Genomic DNA, 18,965 nt, shown 5'->3' with positions numbered 1-18,965 from the left:
TAGCATTCGATTCAAAACCTTTACTTTCAAAATTTTACTCTTTCAATGATACGCAACTGATACTTGGTGACAATGTTATACATTTCACCAATACGGTCAAAATCTTGGGGGTGACAATGGACTCAGCGCTGTCTTGGCGGTGTCAAATTCAATCTGTCTGTAGGAAGGTCTATTTTTGTTTTCATTCTTTGTGTAAACTTGGTTGTTTTCTTCCCCTTGCTGTCCGTCGTAATCTTTGTTACTCATTAATACTGCTCCACATAGATTATGCTGATGCGGTGTATCCCAACCTGGACTATATAAGATACTTCCTTCTCGGACCCCAGTATACTTGTATACGAACTTTCAATTGATGTCGTCTCGTGGTCTACCTACTAGAGCACAGTCTGATACGTTACTCATATTTCCCATTTATCGCACCGAGATATATCATGGATCTTTTACGGTGCAGGCTATAAAGTTTTCGAATAGTTTACTCATGGAAATACGCAATACTCGTAGTTTTCTAATATTTAAGGTCTGCTTAAGGGATTATCTATTATCACTACAATTATCTGAATCTAACTCTTGATGTCGCCTGCTTCTCTTCTCTTTTCTTTCTTTCCTCCTCTCTATCAACTGTATTCGTTGTGTTTCTTTTTTGTTTCTTTTCCTCTTTGCTCTTTTGTCTTGTTTTTGCTTAAATGTTGAATGATTTATATAATGCTATATTGATTTTTTTGTTACATACTTTGCTGGTTGGGTCTTTTGGTAGACATCACCTTTGGCGATAAACTGAGCTTTTGTCAACATACACTGTTAATTCATTTATGTATACATATATATTATTTTTCTCTTGTATTAACTATGTGGCAATAAACTTATTATTATCATTATTTTTGAAATGTTAATATATCCCGCTGTTGTACCTCATCCTCCATACGTTCTAGTCTCGAAGTGGTCCCAGGATTCTATTTCCTTCGAAGATATCAAGTTTATTACTTGGTCCCATATTTAGCTACCTTATATCACGATTAGTCTAATCACTATTTTATATATTCTTATTTTTGTTTGTCGGTGTAAGTCTTATAATCGGAGTAGATGGGCCTTTTGTTTATTTCTATATCTTCGGTGCCATTTCTGCATAACTCAACCCCCAAATATGAGAACTATTCAATAGCAAAAGTATCTTTTTTCTTTTCGGACAGTAGAAAAATGAAGCTACTTATCAGCATGGAAAGAATCATACTCTCTCGGCAGTGTTATTTCGAGCTTGTGATATTACATTCTAAACTTGGTATTTGCTCCGTCAATGTTTTCATGCAGTAACTCGGCACGGTGGTTTCTGCAGCTGTTTCTACTCCACCAACGCAAACTTCAACATACAAACATGTGTCATGTTTCTGCGTCGTTGCATATAACCATTTATATTTCATATTAGTCAGAATTATTAGCAATATAAATTCGTGTTTAGAAACGATCAGCAAATCTCGGAAGTATTCGCCGATAGTGCAATTATTAGGAAATATATGTATTTTGCTCTTATATTTTGAGTATTCGTTGCAATAAGTACTAAAATTAACGTTCTGGCAATATTTTTCTGTTTCAGGTGATGATCCCTCAACCATTTGAAATAATTTTTACTTTTTATTAGAGGTGGTTTATAATCTGTCGATGTTGGTTGTTGTTGGAATTCATTACATTTCCTCACTAAGGACCTCAGATGAACATACCTGTTGTAAAGCAGTGCCCAAACATTGATGGTATCGAAGGCGCACTCCCACAATCAGTGACATTCAGACTTTCGGTGAATCCTAACTATCCGAACCGTGTATGTTTTAGGTGCAATCACTATATATTGTGTCTATAAGACATCTCCTCAAGTTCCTACCTCCGTACATACGTCTCCCATGTGGTACTCTTATATAACATTCCATTAAAATTCCTGATGGAAAGCAGGCATTGTTATAGTATACATTGTGCTACTCATTTGGTCGAATGTGACTGATAAGTTTAAATTTAAAACTACATTTAAGTAATCACCAAAACGTCTTGTCTCGACATTACTTGATGGTTTGTAAAGTTATCGGAAAACTATAAAAACATTGTTTATACAGATATTTTATTTCTATACAAATAAATGTTTGGCTCATTTGAGAAATATGGTGTCTAGTTTTAGTATTTGTAACGAAAAAGTGGTACATTCTTGGCTAGTTTAATTGTCTTTATCTCGAAATATCTCAAAAAGTATGAAAGATCAGATATAAAATAGATATAAATCAGATATAAGATAGACACAATCAAGCTAGCTTAATAATAGACAGAGCCTAAATATCAAAATTAGGCACATACCTCAAGACAGCATCTTAAACAAATTTCTCTTCAAATTCATCATTTTCAATGACACCGAGTAGTTTGGCTCAGTTGTTGATAATATTTCTTCTCTCTACTACTTTTAACAATCCCTTTACATTTTTGAAAAAACGTAATAAAATAGCATGAGAGGTTTTATGTCTTACACCATGTATTTGATTATAATTTTGATTGTCGTTATGAATATACCCATAAAAATTCTTGTTGACAACATTTTGGTTTTGAATATATGTGGAGTCAACGTGGCAGCAAATTTCGGTCGTTCGTTTGGTTTATTTAGCGGTATTTGGGCCGGTTCGGTGGTGCCAATAAATTACCGGGGAGGTTGTCCGGGCAGTTAGTAACTGAAAACTGAGAGGGAGCTCGCCATCTGAACAGTAAATCATAGTATTGCGGCCAGGGTGGAGAGATAGTGACGCTCTTTAGCCGGTCCAATAAACAACTCTCTGCCCGGAATTCGATAACATTTTTCATCCCACCGAGACACAAACACACACAACGTAACTTTATACACATTTTATCTAATTCAATAAGGAAAAAGAATCAAAAAAAAATTATGTCTTCATTTCCTTTTAATTTCCCATTACGACTTTTTTTTGAACTTTAATTACCCTCATTTAAAATTGATAAACCCCCCAGCATCCACCACGAATACATAAACTATACACATATTCATTACCTATTTATTACGATAATCCGTGCGGCGGTAATGAACAACTGTTTGCAATTAATCACAACGGGGGAACATTTTTGCGTCGATCCGCAGGACTAAATAGTAGTAAAGGGGAGGACGAAAAGTTCTCGCCCACGTGATATACGATCACTATTCGGGACCATTTGTATCGAAACCTATGTTGCGGTTATTAAAATATAATAAATTATCGACGGAATGCAGTCGAAACGGGGCGCGAGTGAGCGCCGTGTCGCCCGATGAGTTATTGTCGTTATTTTACGACTTCGAAATACTATGTACATCTATTTCAAACGTGAACAGTATTGATGTATCGGTTTTCAGTGATTTATTTTCAACCAGTACCCCGGCTCGTAATTGATTTATTTGTATTCGCGGCTGTCTCCTATTATATTAGATAACATAGTTTTGTATTATTCAATGATTTCGGTTACATATCAATTATCGCTTTATAAAGTTCGAGTAACGGTTAATTAAGTTAATTTTTTATACTCAGAAAACAAAAATTGTATGTTGTCTACATCTTTGGTACTATTTTTCTACAATATTGGAGTGACGAAACATTTAATTAAGTTGTGTAGATGCAAGACAATGCAATAAAAACAGATTGCCTAGTATTACAGGAATCACTACTATAAATGATTCACATAATCCCCTGCTGTTCAGATGAGGTTATCTGTGCAAAAGTTACGTAAAAAACTGGCAGTCCTAATGGAAAATCAGGAAGAGTAGATGACTATTTCTAAGCTACGGAAAGAATGGCTAACAAAATCCGTAAAAATGTGAAAAGTATAAAACTTACCAGTGGCTTTTCGAACTTACTCTCAACACTAACTCTTAAAGATTTTTTTGTGGCCAATCATCCCTGGGAGAGACCAGAAGGACCGTACACAAATGAAATCGCTACATTACAATTACAACTAGACATGTCAGCAAAATTGCATCGCATGAAGTGGCCAAAATAGCCTATTTTGCAAATTTTCATGTTGTTGCAACATATGGTATAGTTGTTTAGGGTCATTCGCCTGGCTTAAGAAGAATTTTTGGTTTGCAGAAGAAGGCGGTGAGAGCTTTATGTAATCTTAAAACTACCGACAGTTGTAAAGATGTATTTAAAAAAGAATGTATACTTACCGTACCAAGTGCATACATTTTGGCTACCTTGACGTACATATGTTTATGACAATATAAGTAAATTTAATGCGAATGCAAACTTTCACACATACGACACAAAAGGCAAAGAAGAACTGAGATTACCATTACATAGGATAGAAGCGACTAAAAGATATGCTGATATCTAGGGAGTAAAATTTTTCAACAAGTTGTCAGAGGAAATCAAAACTGAGTGAATGAGGACACTTCAAAAAATGTGTGAAGTTGAATCTGATCAAGAAAGCCTATTATGTATGGTCTGATTATATGCAGGATCAACTTGTGGAGTAACAAAGTTAATTTGTTTTATTACTGTATTTATTATACATATATGCATATCTCTTTTTTTTTACAGTTGTTGTATTTCATTGCTATTGACATTTCACTGTAATACTGTATTGCTTACGTGAATAAACATTATTATTATTGTTACGATGGTAGACACATCTAAAGCTGAATGAATTAAAACTGAATTGCAGCTCAGCTGTGATGGAAGCTGCTCATAATTGCAGCGTATAACTGCTCCCCTTTGTCTCCATCTGGATATAACGAATAATGTAATCGCACTGATTTAAAAACCGTGGGTTTATTAAAATCGAAGGTTTTCGGTAGCTTATTGCTAGATGATTTTATTTTCAGCTGCTCTAGCAAAGGAAAGGAATTTGAAGGTACTGACTAATTTCCTTCTGATAAAATGATGCGACTGGTAGATGGAGCCATCTAAAATATTCTCTATAAAATTAAACCTACAAAAAGATATTACCTTCACCAGTGAAGTCTTACAGAAATATGTGGCTTATTAAAGATGGATGCGCACTTGATTAAATTTAACGGGAGTCATTCTGGATCGGGTCAGATCGCACCAACCCTATTACAATGGACCTTTATATCAAAACCGGATAAGCAAGATAATTTCTTCCCGAAGTATTTTAGACCGATTAGTATCTTTTCTGGTGCATTGAAATTGCTGGAAAGGATATGCGATTGTTACATCAGAGACCCATATGTACAAATAGATCATTGATTTATTTGATATAGCCATCCTCATCGGACAAGCAGTTTAGTTAAAGCCCAATATCTTTTAGTCTTTTGTTGCATCTCTAAGATAACGAACCAATAAAATAGGAGCTAAGTCCACCTTCAAGGGGAAGTTATTAGAAGTTCACCTTGACTAGTTTTGTGAATCGCTAAGAACGGAAATGACCTGACAATTTCTCTAAGAAGCAAGTATGTTCATGTATAGTTACGATGCAAGTAGCACTTAATTCAATTAAGAGTTGTTATAGTAAAAATATCGTTATTTCAACTACAAGAAAATGGAAGTGATTCTTTTTCACGATTATGTAACATAAGCAGATCTAGATTGGCAATGCTCGCCAACACTCCACTTAAACAGTATACAGAGGATAAGTACTTGGATTCAATGCTATATGTATAGCGGTTGTATGTTTTGCTGGCAATAGTATTAATATCGCTGTCGATGTAATTGTCAATGTCATTAAGCAAGGTTGCCATTATTACCGACTGTAAATTAATCTATTTTAGCATTAAGTAGAATAATGAAAACCTCTGAGCTAGTAATGAATTTCCATATGGCATTTGAAGTGGTTACGAAGCGCAATCAAGTCTGCATTAGAATAAAGGGGCACTTTGATTGCTGGGTTGTACGTGTTGACTGACAGTTTCACCAGACGAGCCGCTAATGCTGCTATATACACTCGAGTTAATATTCACCCCTTCTTTATTTATACATATCGAATTCATTAACCATATAATCCACAAAAACTTCTTTGTTGATGGGATATAGTTACGGATTGTCATCTTATCAAGGAACTGTTAAAATAACCTTCAGCTACAACTAACACAGGACTTTGTGGGTTGCTTGGTATCTATATCTAAATGATATTCTGGATCTAAAAGATCCAGAAAACGAACTACTTACTATTGTAAGTATCTTTCAGTTACTACGATGAAGCGATAGACGCTATCTAGCATACAAATATTTTTATTTAGATTAAATCACTATTGCTCTTAATGAAGGATTTTAGACGTGAAGGTTTTCCTACAAACTTAACCAAGGAGTATTATTATGACTTACTTTAGCAACCGGCATCTATCAGATAAAAGGAATTTATTTGGAAATCAGAATTTTCTTACATGCGAGACTAGACAATGCAATGAAAACAGATTGCCTAGTATTACTCATTTATAGTAGTGATTCCTACTATAAATGATTTACATAATCCCTGCTGTTCAGATGAGGTTATATCTCTCCAATAGTTACGTAAAAAACTGGCAGTCCTAACAGAAAATCAGAAGCTGGGCCAACTATTTCTAAGCTTCTGAACCAATGGCTAACAAAATCCCTAAAAATGTCAAAAGTATAAAGCTTACCAGTGGATTTTCGAACTCACATTCAATACTAACTCTTAAAGATTAAATGTGATAGAATCCATGTTGCAAGATTTTTATATAATTAAGAAATAAAAGACAATAACTTCTTTCTTGCTTTTTTTATATTAAATTTCCTCGGTACCGGTTTCGACTAAACAGTCATCCTCAGCCGAATCTACATATAGGTTAAAAATAATTACATATAAACTTAATTCTGTAATTATTAAACTTACGGTCAAATAAAATCTATTTATGAAAAATTGGGCACATCATATTGAAATAAATCTTGCATAAAACATTTTGTAGTGAAAATACTGGAAGTCAAGTTCAAAGAAGAGGGATTCAAAATCCAAAATAGGGTTATGTTACGTTTTTTTTTTTTTTTTTTGAGAGAAGTAAAACTAGAATAGAAAAAATAAATGTAAAACTTGACAAAACAGCAAGAAATGACCACTTACGTGATAAAGTAAAAGGATAAAAACACTTTAATAAACGGATGTTAACAGATTAAAATGAAAAATTTAAAAAACACGGACGCGACATGATATCAAAACGAAAAGACGATGACATATGGAGTTGGTGAAGAAATTACGGAAGACGGAGGACGGAGTATGCGCGAAATACTAAAATTGACATGCAAATCATAAAGCGGGAATATATAAAAATGTGTGTAGAGTTGAATGTATAAAAATGTAGAAAATCGAAATAAATTATGAATTTTGGAGAACGTTAAAAAGGGGTGTAAACTTTAAATCTAGTTGATCATTTAACAACGTATATTTATCATTTTTCGAAAATTTAGTTATTTCATATGCCTCCAGAAGGTCCATTTTGAAACCTTTATCAACCCTATGTAATAATTTAATATTTTTATAATCAATTTTATGCCCTGTACTGATTGAATGTTTATAAACATTGGATGTGGTTGGATGTGCTCACTTATTCTGTTACCCAACTTTCGTCCCGTTTGACCTATATATATAGCGTTACAATTAGAGCAACTGATCAAATAAATTCCACTCTCATTCTCAATGTTGTAATTATTAAAATGGTAATTAGATAATAATTTATTAATTGAACTATTATTGGAAAAAGAAAGGGCAATATTATAAGAAGCAAAGATTTTTTTAGCAGAAAAAGTTATAGGAGTGTAAGGTATGGATTTAAATATTTTGGAGTTGGGTGTTTTCGAATAAAGTGGATCTAATGTTATATTAATTTTTCTTATTAAATTTCTAATGATATGAATTGGGAATTTATTGTATTTAGCTAACTCAAAAATATGGTTAAATTCTTTTGTTCGGTTATAATCAGATAAAGGTATTTAAAAGCTCTATTAACATAAAATCTAAAACTTGCCAATTTTTGTGATAGAGGATGATTGGAGTCAAACGGAATAATGAGCTTTGTTCGTTGGGGCTGCACTACTCTGCACGACATGGCACTCGTATGACGTCATAGTGCAATGAAGTGTAAGTCAGTGCAATGTCATGTCAACTTAGTGCAGGTCAGAAAAGTGTATAAACCGTGGTCCCAACGAACAGATTTTTATAAAAAAAGTGTATAATATTTGAAATGGACGAACAGGAGATTGTCAGCGAAATACTCGTGGAAAATGAAATTATCGCAGAATGTTTTTTTAGTAGCGTTTTTTTAGTATTCATCAATTATTATTATTATTTTTTATTTTTTTCAATTATTAGCGAAATATATTTTCTATACCAAACTACTAACCCTTATTAGTTCTTTCAAAAGTACTACTTAACGTATACAGAAATCACATGCTAAATTGCACTAAAATTGATAAGCAGTACTTGCACTTAAATTTGGGGTGGTGAGGGTAGTTAACCCCAGCCACCCCTAAATGAGAAAAAACATAATATTTTTAAATGTACTATAAGTGTATTTAATGCCGCCAAAATCGACAGGGTAGTTTTTAAATTATTCCAAAAAAGTAGGGGTAGTTTTCTACTGCCTCTACTGGGATTGAATATACTGTGTTCTCTAATACAACAAATATTAATTATTATAAGGTTTTATTTCTTAATATTTAATATTAATATTAATTATTACAAAACACGTTTTCAAATATTCCGCCATTTTAGTTATACTGCACTTATTGAACTTAATCGAAAGCAGGTGCAACAAAATCTGCACTAACTTGCACCGGCTGCACTAAATTGCACTGCACCTGGCCCAACGAACAGTATGAATGCAACTGCACTAAATTGCACTATCCCCAACGAACACACAACATCTGCACTAAACTGCATAGTGCAAGTGAGTGCAAGTAGTGCAATCCCAACGAACAAAGCTATGGTATCAATAGAAGTTGTTTTTCTATAGATGTCAAATTCAAATTTATTATCTAAATTGTTAACTGTAAGGTCTAAGAAATTCAAAGATTTATCCTTTTCAATTTCTAGGGTAAATTTAAGATTTTTATGCAATTTATTAAGGTATTGATGAAATTTATTTAAATCCTCCATATCGCCCTCCCATATACAAAAAATATCGTCAACGTACCTGAGCCACTTAACGATATACTTATCAAAAGGATTAACTTCATTGATAATGTATTTAGTTTCAAAATGATTAAGAAAAATATCTGAGAGTACACCAGAAAGAGGCATTCCCATGGGAAGACCTTCTGTGATTTTGTAAGTATTATAATTAAAGGTACAATAATTTTGTGTAACAATATGCTTCAAAATTTTATTAAAATCTTCTATGTGATTTAAATTATCGAAATGTAGGTTAAAAAGCTCTGAAACAAGATCAAGAGTGAAGTCTATAGGCACGTTGGAATATAAATTGACAATGTCAATGAAATTTTGAATTTCGTTAATGAATTGTAATGAGTTGGAAATTGAAAAAACTGAATCAAAGTTTAAACTTTTAAGAATATTAAGCATAAAATTGGCAATCTTAGAAGTAGGGGAGTTATTGAACGATGTGATGGGCCTGATGGGCATATTATTTTTATGTAGCTTAGGTAGGGCATAAAGTTTGGGAATGCTAGGGTTCATGTGGATGAATAAAGTACTAAAGAATTGAGAAGAAACAATTTTGCTGGAATAATTTGTGACGCCAAACTTTACTAAACCGATTTTTTTTTTTTTTTTTTAATTTAACAAAATAAAGAACGATAACAAATTTTTCGACAAGGACAAAACTAGTTTTACCACCCTGATGTACGCGAGTCCTCGACCGGCTCAGTGAAGAAGGGAGGGGTATTTATATGGCGCCACACAGTTAATCCCGCGTACAACACGAACTGTGACGTGGTATGATGGAATATGGTGATATAAACATATAACACAACAAAACATAAACGCTCAACAAAATAGATTTTGAGTTACACACAATATTTATTAAAAAAAAAATTCCGAAGAAAAAAAAAAAAAAAAAATATATAGGTAAGTAAAATAAAGAAAAAAATCAATAACAAAATTATAAATCAGTGAACTTCTAGGTTAAATCAACAAAGAAAACGAAAATTATATTGATGTTTGCGAGTTTTTCAAAACTAAAAGGAATTACTCAAATAAAATAAAAAAAAATATATCAAGAAAGATGGAAATTAAAAATTAACACGCGTCTGACTCCGTATGGTTGAGCTCAACGTGAAATCGAGAATTAAAAATAAAAAAAAATTAACGCCAAAAATAGAATAAAAAAAAATCACTCGCCAAACAAGAATTCACAATAATCAATTCAAATGATATATATAAAAAAAATTGAAGTTCAGATGAAATCTTCTTTCAGAAAAAAATCAAGGATTTTCTTAAGGAAAATCAAATACAAAAAAAAAAAATATGTTATAGATAAATTCTTCAGTAACCAAAATAATAGTATGTTGTTCTATCTGACCTTTACTCCAAGTCTTGATCACCGGTCCAAACAAAAAAATATCTTCAGCAACAAATTCTGGTGATTCAGGAAAGGTAAGGTTTATTCTTTGTTTCTCTCCAAAAAAAGATAGTTATAATCCTTAGGACGTAAAGAAAATTATCCAAGGACACTGGTTCCAGATTATTAAAAAAAAATGTTCCGAAAGAGATGCCAAAGGTTGCTCCCCTCAATAAAACCTGGATATAGAAATAAAACAAATGAAACGTGGAAATATTAGATTTAAGAATTTTTCTGTTAGTAGCATAGTTTTTCTGTTTAAGTAGTTAGAACGATTTTTTTTTTAAAGTAGTTAGTTTCTCTTTTTTTTTTTTTTTTGAAAAGTAGTGAGTAGATTGTTTGTTAAAAAAAATGAAAGAGGAGAAAAAAAAAAAAAAAAAATATAAAAGGGTGGAAGAAAAAGCCAAAAGTATTTAATAAAGACCTTACGAACATGCTTACCTCTGATGTTCGAGGTTTAACCAGAAGACAGAAGAAACTTTAAAGAAATACGTTGAAATCCGGAATCTCCGTACAATTTGGTAAAAGAAAGACACTTTTCCAAAATTTTATTTCGAGTGATGAATCCCACAAAAATGGATTAGAAAAATTTTTCACCCCAAAACCAAAAATGGCGAACCAATCACTTTCTTAAACACTCGAAAACACGTATATTCTGGTAATATAGCAAGAACAGAGAGAGACCGAGAAGAAACTGGAACCGTCTTTTATACCCAAAAATTCGGAAATATCAAAAAAAAATTACGTCTGCGCAAGATCATGTACTTACGACACCCTCTCAAAAGCAAAGGAAGAATTTGTAGTATGATAGGAATTGAAAGGGATTAACAACAGGGATACTCAGAATCTGTTGCTGAAAAAGATAAAAAAAAATAACAAATGTTAATAATAAACAAAATGTAAACAAAGTAAATACAAATAAAAATAATAAATTTCCGAATGTATGCAACTCACAACCTATAACAGATAAACAAGTCACCCACACATAACATAAAAATTTCGGAACGTAACATTCCCCTCTTTCCCACCGAAGAAATTTTTTTTTTTTTCAAAAAAAAATTTCTTTACACAATACCTAGAAAGAAAAGAAGGAGCGAAAGAACATACAACAAATTAAGGATGAAGAACAAACACATAAACATAGAGGAAGGGACAGGAGTTAATCAGTGTTGTACAGTTTTAATTGGGAAATATGCCAATGACCCACTAAGGAATTACCATCCATATCCTCTAGTTCATAGACCTCAGGTGAGATTTTCGTTTTTATTCTAAAAGGTCCGACGAATTTATTTAACATCTTAGCAGCTATACCACGCGATGCATCCGACAAAGTAAAATTTCGACGCCACACGACAGCACCAACTTCCAATTCTAACGATTTACGCCGCAAATTATATCGTTCTAGCGCTTTCGTCGATACTCGTTTTATACGTTCGTGAATTTCTTTAAATAGGGTAGGAAACGCCTGTCCCCGATTTCGAACATCAAATGTTTTATTTCCTACGCGATTCTCATAAGTAGTTCCGGTCAAAATCATCTCGCGCCCATAATTAACAAAATAGGGTGTATAGCCTGTAACTTCGTGTTTGGCTGTACGTAACGCGCAAACAATCTTATTCAAGTATAAATCCCACTTTCGATGATTGTCATTTACATATGCAATTAACATTGTCTTAAGGGTACGGTTAACTCTTTCCGTCGGGTTAGCCTGCGCATGATAAAATGGTGTGAATTTGCTCATTACTTTATATGTTTTTAAGAGCTTGCTATACGCGTTGGATCTAAACTGTACGCCGTTGTCCGATATGATTTTTCGCGGGACACCATACGTTAAGAAAATCCCTTCTTCCAGACATCGAACTACTGAAGCTGCAGTAGCCTGTCGTAATGGGAAGCATGCAGGAAACTTACTAAATAAATCATAAACAACAAAGATATACGCAAAACCTCGCGAGCTTCTAGGTAAGGGTCCCATCAGATCAATACTAATTTCTTCCCAAGGCACTTTCGCACCTATATTACCCCTCATTATTCCCGGAGAAGCCCTTTGTTCGGGTTTAGTCTGTTGACAGATCTTACATCCGCGAATATATTTTTGAACGTCATAACGTAACTTAGGCCAATAATATTGTTTAGTTATCCGCGATACCGTTTTTGTCACGCCCAAATGTCCACCGCTATCTGCTGCATCATGAAATTGTCGCAACACGGCTAAACGTTCGTGTTTCGGTAATACAATGCGCCAATCATCCGCACCATCCGACAAACCAAAACATGAGGGTTTCGAAATCCTAATCTTTTTAAAAAGCTTCCCCCCCTCAATACGATATAACGGAAACTTTTGTGACTTTAAACGAACGTTCGCTTTTAGATTTTCATACCACGCGTCGACAACTTGAACATCACGATTATCATTGATCGCGTCAACAATAACAGGCACCGACCGTGACAATCCATCAGGAACCACGTGGTCTTTCCCTTTACGATGCTTAATCGTGTATCTATACTGTTGTAAACGAATAGCCCAACGTGCGAGTCGACCAGAAGGAGATTTTAGATTGTTTAACCACACCAATGAGTAGTGGTCAGTAATCACGGTAAAATGACTACCCTCAACATACGGACGTAACTTTTCTATTGCCCAAAGGACCGCCAAACATTCCTTCTCGGTAGTGCTAAATTTACGTTCCTGTTGTGTTAACGAACGACTTAAATAACAAATGACCTTTTCCCCGTCGTCACTTTCTTGCGTTAGCACCGCCCCGATACCAAAATCTGACGCGTCCGTCTGTATGACAAACTCGCGTTCGAAGTCAGGTCGCGTTAATATTGGTGCAGTAACCAAACATTCTTTAACACGTTCCCAAGCCTCAGTACAATCGTTCGTCCAAACAAAACCATTATTATTTTTCTTTAACAGCGCCGTAAGTGGTGACACTACTGTAGCGAAATTCGGAATGAACCGACGGTACCACGACGCCATTCCGACAATTCGACGCACCTCGGAAACTTTCTTAGGGATAGCGATTTCTAAAATTGCCTTAACCTTTTCCGGATCCACGTGCAAGCCGTTACCGTCAACCACATATCCCAAGTAACGAAGGGATTCTCGGAAAAACTGGCATTTATCCGCATTCAAAGCAAGTCCCGCCGACCGTAACCGAGTACAAACTTTTTCCAAAATCTCAAAATGCTTTTCGACCGTAGGTGTTACAATGATAATGTCGTCAAGGTAGACAAAAACATGCGGATCCAAATCAGCACCAATAATCTCATCTATAAATCGCTGCCAAGTCGCGGGTGCGTTGGTCAAACCAAACGGCATTCGATTAAAATGGTACAAACCGCGACCCGGAACCGTAAATGCAGTATACGCCTTACTATCATTGGCCATCGGAATCTGCCAATAGGCTGTCTTAATATCGATCGATGACAAATACTTTGCATCTCTTAATCTATCCAAGATCCAAGACACCTGTGGCAATGGGTACGCGTCAGGCTGTGTTACGCGGTTCAATTGCCGATAGTCAACGCAAAACCTATATGTGCCATCCTTTTTAGCAACTAACAATATCGGGGATGCCCAAGGGCTATTGGATTTCTCGACAACTCCCATATCTATCATCGCGTCTAACTCTTTATTTACAATCTTTTGTATGGCTGGTGAGATTGGGTAATACCGTTGCTTGATTGGTAAGGTATCCGCATTCACTTTGATCCGATGTTCTACTAAATTCACGTGTCCCAATTCACTTTTAGAATCCGGCGAAATTATACTATTAAGTAACGATGCTAAACGTTCTTCATCTTCCGAACTTAGAGCCGCGCGCGATTGCAATGCGTTAATCATGACATTAGGAGGGTTACACGAAAAAGACCACTCTCCACGTCGGAGGTCAGGTACCACCCCCATTTTACGCCAAAAATCGATACCCAAAATGAGCGTATGTCTCAAATCTGGCACAAGAAGAACCGAAATAATTTTAGTTTGACCCGATAAATTGAACGGTACGCTAACTACTCCCTCCACTTCGCATTTCGAATCATTTGCAACCGAGCATTTTACCTTAGATACATGAATTGGAAGACCCAATTTCTTAATCAGAGCTATTCCCGATTCGCCCATAACCGTTTGACTCGCGCCCGAATCTAACAATCCGGTCACCCTAACACCCAACACGTCAACCACCAAGTAAGGTCGCTCGTCGTCTCTTACACACGCGAATACAAAATCTAACATTACTTCAATCGGCTTTTGAAAGAGCTGATAACGACACCGATTTACCGTCGCATCACTCGCCCGTTTCCCGAACACTTCCTACAATTTCGGGTAATAACGTCTGGTTCCCCACATTTAAAACAATGAACTCGTCTCGGAGCTCTACAATCTTTGGCCAGATGTCCGTCACGTCGACAATTCCAACATTTTACCGAATTCACGGGTAATCTCGCGTCTGTCATAACCGTAGCTACCGTCACGCTTTCCGTATGTACGTAGGCTAAGTCTGGTTCTAACATTTTACTCGATCGAGATGGAGGTGTATAATTATCGACCGCTGATTTTGTCGCCTCTAGTCTTCGACCCAACTGAAGCAATTGGTCGATCGACACAACATCTACCAACGCTAATTGACGCTGAAAGGCCGGACATAAATTTTTCAAAATTACATTAAGTTGCACGTTTTCTGGTACTTTTGTGTTTAACCGAGCAAATAAGTTCTTTATTATTGATACAAAAATTCCGATTGATTCGGTTGGCCCCTGAGTACGATGACGTATCTCCTCATATAAGCGATCGTCATAATCCACGGGCTGAAATTCTCCTCGCAAACCGTCCACTAACTGATCCCATGACGTAAATTTTTCTCGATTTGCTCGATACCAGATCAATGCCCTATCTTGGAATAAATCGACCGCCGATACGAACAACGCCGTTCGCGAAATTCCTCGCGCCACGCGTAACTCATTTACTCTCTCCAAGAATGCGTTAAGCGAACTCTTATCATCGCCCGAAAATGTAACTCCCCATTTATTTACTGGTACCGGCTTTGAGGCCAACAAAACTGAATCATCACCCGAATCTTCACTCGAATCGGAAGAACTATTTCCCAAATTTATCGCGCTCAAATTCAATGCCGTTCGACTAGGAGTCGATGTTGCCCTTGCTTTAATTTCTAACCGTGAAGACAAGGTTACAATTTTCGTTACTAAATCAGGCTTCGACGCTTTATCTTCAGCGGTAATCGCATTTGCCCGATTTGCGCGTCCCAACAAATGAATCAACTGGTTATTTAATTTCTTAAATTCCGAACAAGCGCTTGTACCTGCAAAATTATTGACTTTATCCTCGGTTACTGCAAGATCGGTCTGAATTGCTTGTGAGTCTTCCGCGTACGTAAATGGATTTGCCGGCAACTTAAAACTCGCGTTTTTCTCCATACGAATTAATTTTCGTAAAGTACACCTCATCTCGTCGTGAGCTAGCTGTCCCGTAACGCCCCGAATCTTTAGTTCATAACGTAACGCGTCTGCGGAAAGTCTTCCTACATCTAAGATCCCTTCCATTCTTTAACTCTAAACTACCGTATTTCGCGTTTACTAACAAAACTAGCCAAAAAAAATTTTTTTTTTTTTTATCAGGGAGAATATCGAATAATAACGACGACAACCGATACAGCACACGAATTCCAACACTTTCTTTTTAAATGGCCCCACGTTGGGCGCCAAAATTTGTGACGCCAAACTTTACTAAACCGATTTTTTTTTTTTTTTTTTAATTTAACAAAATAAAGAACGATAACAAATTTTTCGACAAGGACAAAACTAGTTTTACCACCCTGATGTACGCGAGTCCTCGACCGGCTCAGTGAAGAAGGGAGGGGTATTTATATGGCGCCACACAGTTAATCCCGCGTACAACACGAACTGTGACGTGGTATGATGGAATATGGTGATATAAACATATAACACAACAAAACATAAACGCTCAACAAAATAGATTTTGAGTTACACACAATATTTATTAAAAAAAAAATTCCGAAGAAAAAAAAAAAAAAAAAATATATAGGTAAGTAAAATAAAGAAAAAAATCAATAACAAAATTATAAATCAGTGAACTTCTAGGTTAAATCAACAAAGAAAACGAAAATTATATTGATGTTTGCGAGTTTTTCAAAACTAAAAGGAATTACTCAAATAAAATAAAAAAAAATATATCAAGAAAGATGGAAATTAAAAATTAACACGCGTCTGACTCCGTATGGTTGAGCTCAACGTGAAATCGAGAATTAAAAATAAAAAAAAATTAACGCCAAAAATAGAATAAAAAAAAATCACTCGCCAAACAAGAATTCACAATAATCAATTCAAATGATATATATAAAAAAAATTGAAGTTCAGATGAAATCTTCTTTCAGAAAAAAATCAAGGATTTTCTTAAGGAAAATCAAATACAAAAAAAAAAATATGTTATAGATAAATTCTTCAGTAACCAAAATAATAGTATGTTGTTCTATCTGACCTTTACTCCAAGTCTTGATCACCGGTCCAAACAAAAAAATATCTTCAGCAACAAATTCTGGTGATTCAGGAAAGGTAAGGTTTATTCTTTGTTTCTCTCCAAAAAAAGATAGTTATAATCCTTAGGACGTAAAGAAAATTATCCAAGGACACTGGTTCCAGATTATTAAAAAAAAATGTTCCGAAAGAGATGCCAAAGGTTGCTCCCCTCAATAAAACCTGGATATAGAAATAAAACAAATGAAACGTGGAAATATTAGATTTAAGAATTTTTCTGTTAGTAGCATAGTTTTTCTGTTTAAGTAGTTAGAACGATTTTTTTTTTAAAGTAGTTAGTTTCTCTTTTTTTTTTTTTTTTGAAAAGTAGTGAGTAGATTGTTTGTTAAAAAAAATGAAAGAGGAGAAAAAAAAAAAAAAAAATATAAAAGGGTGGAAGAAAAAGCCAAAAGTATTTAATAAAGACCTTACGAACATGCTTACCTCTGATGTTCGAGGTTTAACCAGAAGACAGAAGAAACTTTAAAGAAATACGTTGAAATCCGGAATCTCCGTACAATTTGGTAAAAGAAAGACACTTTTCCAAAATTTTATTTCGAGTGATGAATCCCACAAAAATGGATTAGAAAAATTTTTCACCCCAAAACCAAAAATGGCGAACCAATCACTTTCTTAAACACTCGAAAACACGTATATTCTGGTAATATAGCAAGAACAGAGAGAGACCGAGAAGAAACTGGAACCGTCTTTTATACCCAAAAATTCGGAAATATCAAAAAAAAATTACGTCTGCGCAAGATCATGTACTTACGACACCCTCTCAAAAGCAAAGGAAGAATTTGTAGTATGATAGGAATTGAAAGGGATTAACAACAGGGATACTCAGAATCTGTTGCTGAAAAAGATAAAAAAAAATAACAAATGTTAATAATAAACAAAATGTAAACAAAGTAAATACAAATAAAAATAATAAATTTCCGAATGTATGCAACTCACAACCTATAACAGATAAACAAGTCACCCACACATAACATAAAAATTTCGGAACGTAACAAACTGAGATGTGGTGTATAATCGACCAGTGTCCCTTTACATTTATTAATAATTTCTCGTGTTTTTCTGATGACATTTTCCAAGGGATTTTTATCCATTTTAATATAATGATTCTCCTTCATAAAATGATTGGTTTTTTCTATGTAAAGTTCCTTATCTAATATGTAAAGTTCCTTATTCCGTAATTTCTTCACCAACTCCATATGTCATCGTCTTTTCGTTTTGATATCATGTCGTGTCCGTGTTTTTTAAATTTTTCATTTTAATCTGTTAACATCCGTTTATTAAAGTGTTTTTATCCTTTTACTTTATCACGTAAGTGATCATTTCTTGCTGTTTTGTCAAGTTTTACATTTATTTTGTCTATTCTAGTTTTACTTCTCTCAAAAAAAAAAAAAAAAACGTAACATAACCCTATTTTGGATTTTGAATCCCTCTTCTTTGAACTTGACTTCCAGTATTTTCACTACAAAATGTTTTATGCAAGATTTATTTCAATATGATGTGCCCAATTTTTCATAAATAGATTTTATTTGACCGTAAGTTTAATAATTATAGAATTAAGTTTATATGTAATTATTTTTAACCTATATGTAGATTTGGCTGAGGATGACTGTTTAGTCGAAACCGGTACCGAGGAAATTTAATATAAAAAAAGCAAGAAAGAAGTTATTGTCTTTTATTTCTTAATCTTAAAGATTAGGTATTCATCATTCCCGGGAGAGGCCATAACTACTATGAACTGTGAACTGTTAAAATATACTTTAGCTACAATTTACACAGGACTTTGTGCGTTGCTTGGTAAATGAGCCCTTCACATTGCAACAACGGTCTACTAACAAAACACTGCAAGGTAAACAAGAATGTTTATAAGATGAAACTTGTTACAGTTAAG

General features: G+C 34.5%; 1 protein-coding gene and 1 long non-coding RNA gene across 5 annotated transcripts in view; one reads left to right on the top strand and one right to left on the bottom strand.

Annotated features, from left to right (window-relative positions):
* LOC111418593 (carbonic anhydrase-related protein 10-like) overlaps window positions 1-18,965 on the bottom strand; it is a 381,413-nt gene that overhangs the window by 111,620 nt on the left and 250,828 nt on the right. The window lies entirely within an intron of this gene.
* On the top strand, window positions 9,693-17,999 carry LOC139431705 (uncharacterized). Its single transcript, XR_011641769.1, has 6 exons — window positions 9,693-10,008; window positions 10,065-10,536; window positions 10,588-11,749; window positions 16,142-16,568; window positions 16,625-17,095; window positions 17,147-17,999. It is a non-coding gene; the product is annotated as an uncharacterized lncRNA (long non-coding RNA).

The sequence above is a fragment of the Onthophagus taurus genome, chromosome 11, assembly GCF_036711975.1.
Source record: "Onthophagus taurus isolate NC chromosome 11, IU_Otau_3.0, whole genome shotgun sequence".
NCBI lineage: Eukaryota > Metazoa > Arthropoda > Insecta > Coleoptera > Scarabaeidae > Onthophagus > Onthophagus taurus.
The sequence above is the reverse complement of the archived record's forward strand: the minus strand, read 5'-3'. Positions and strand labels throughout refer to the sequence as shown.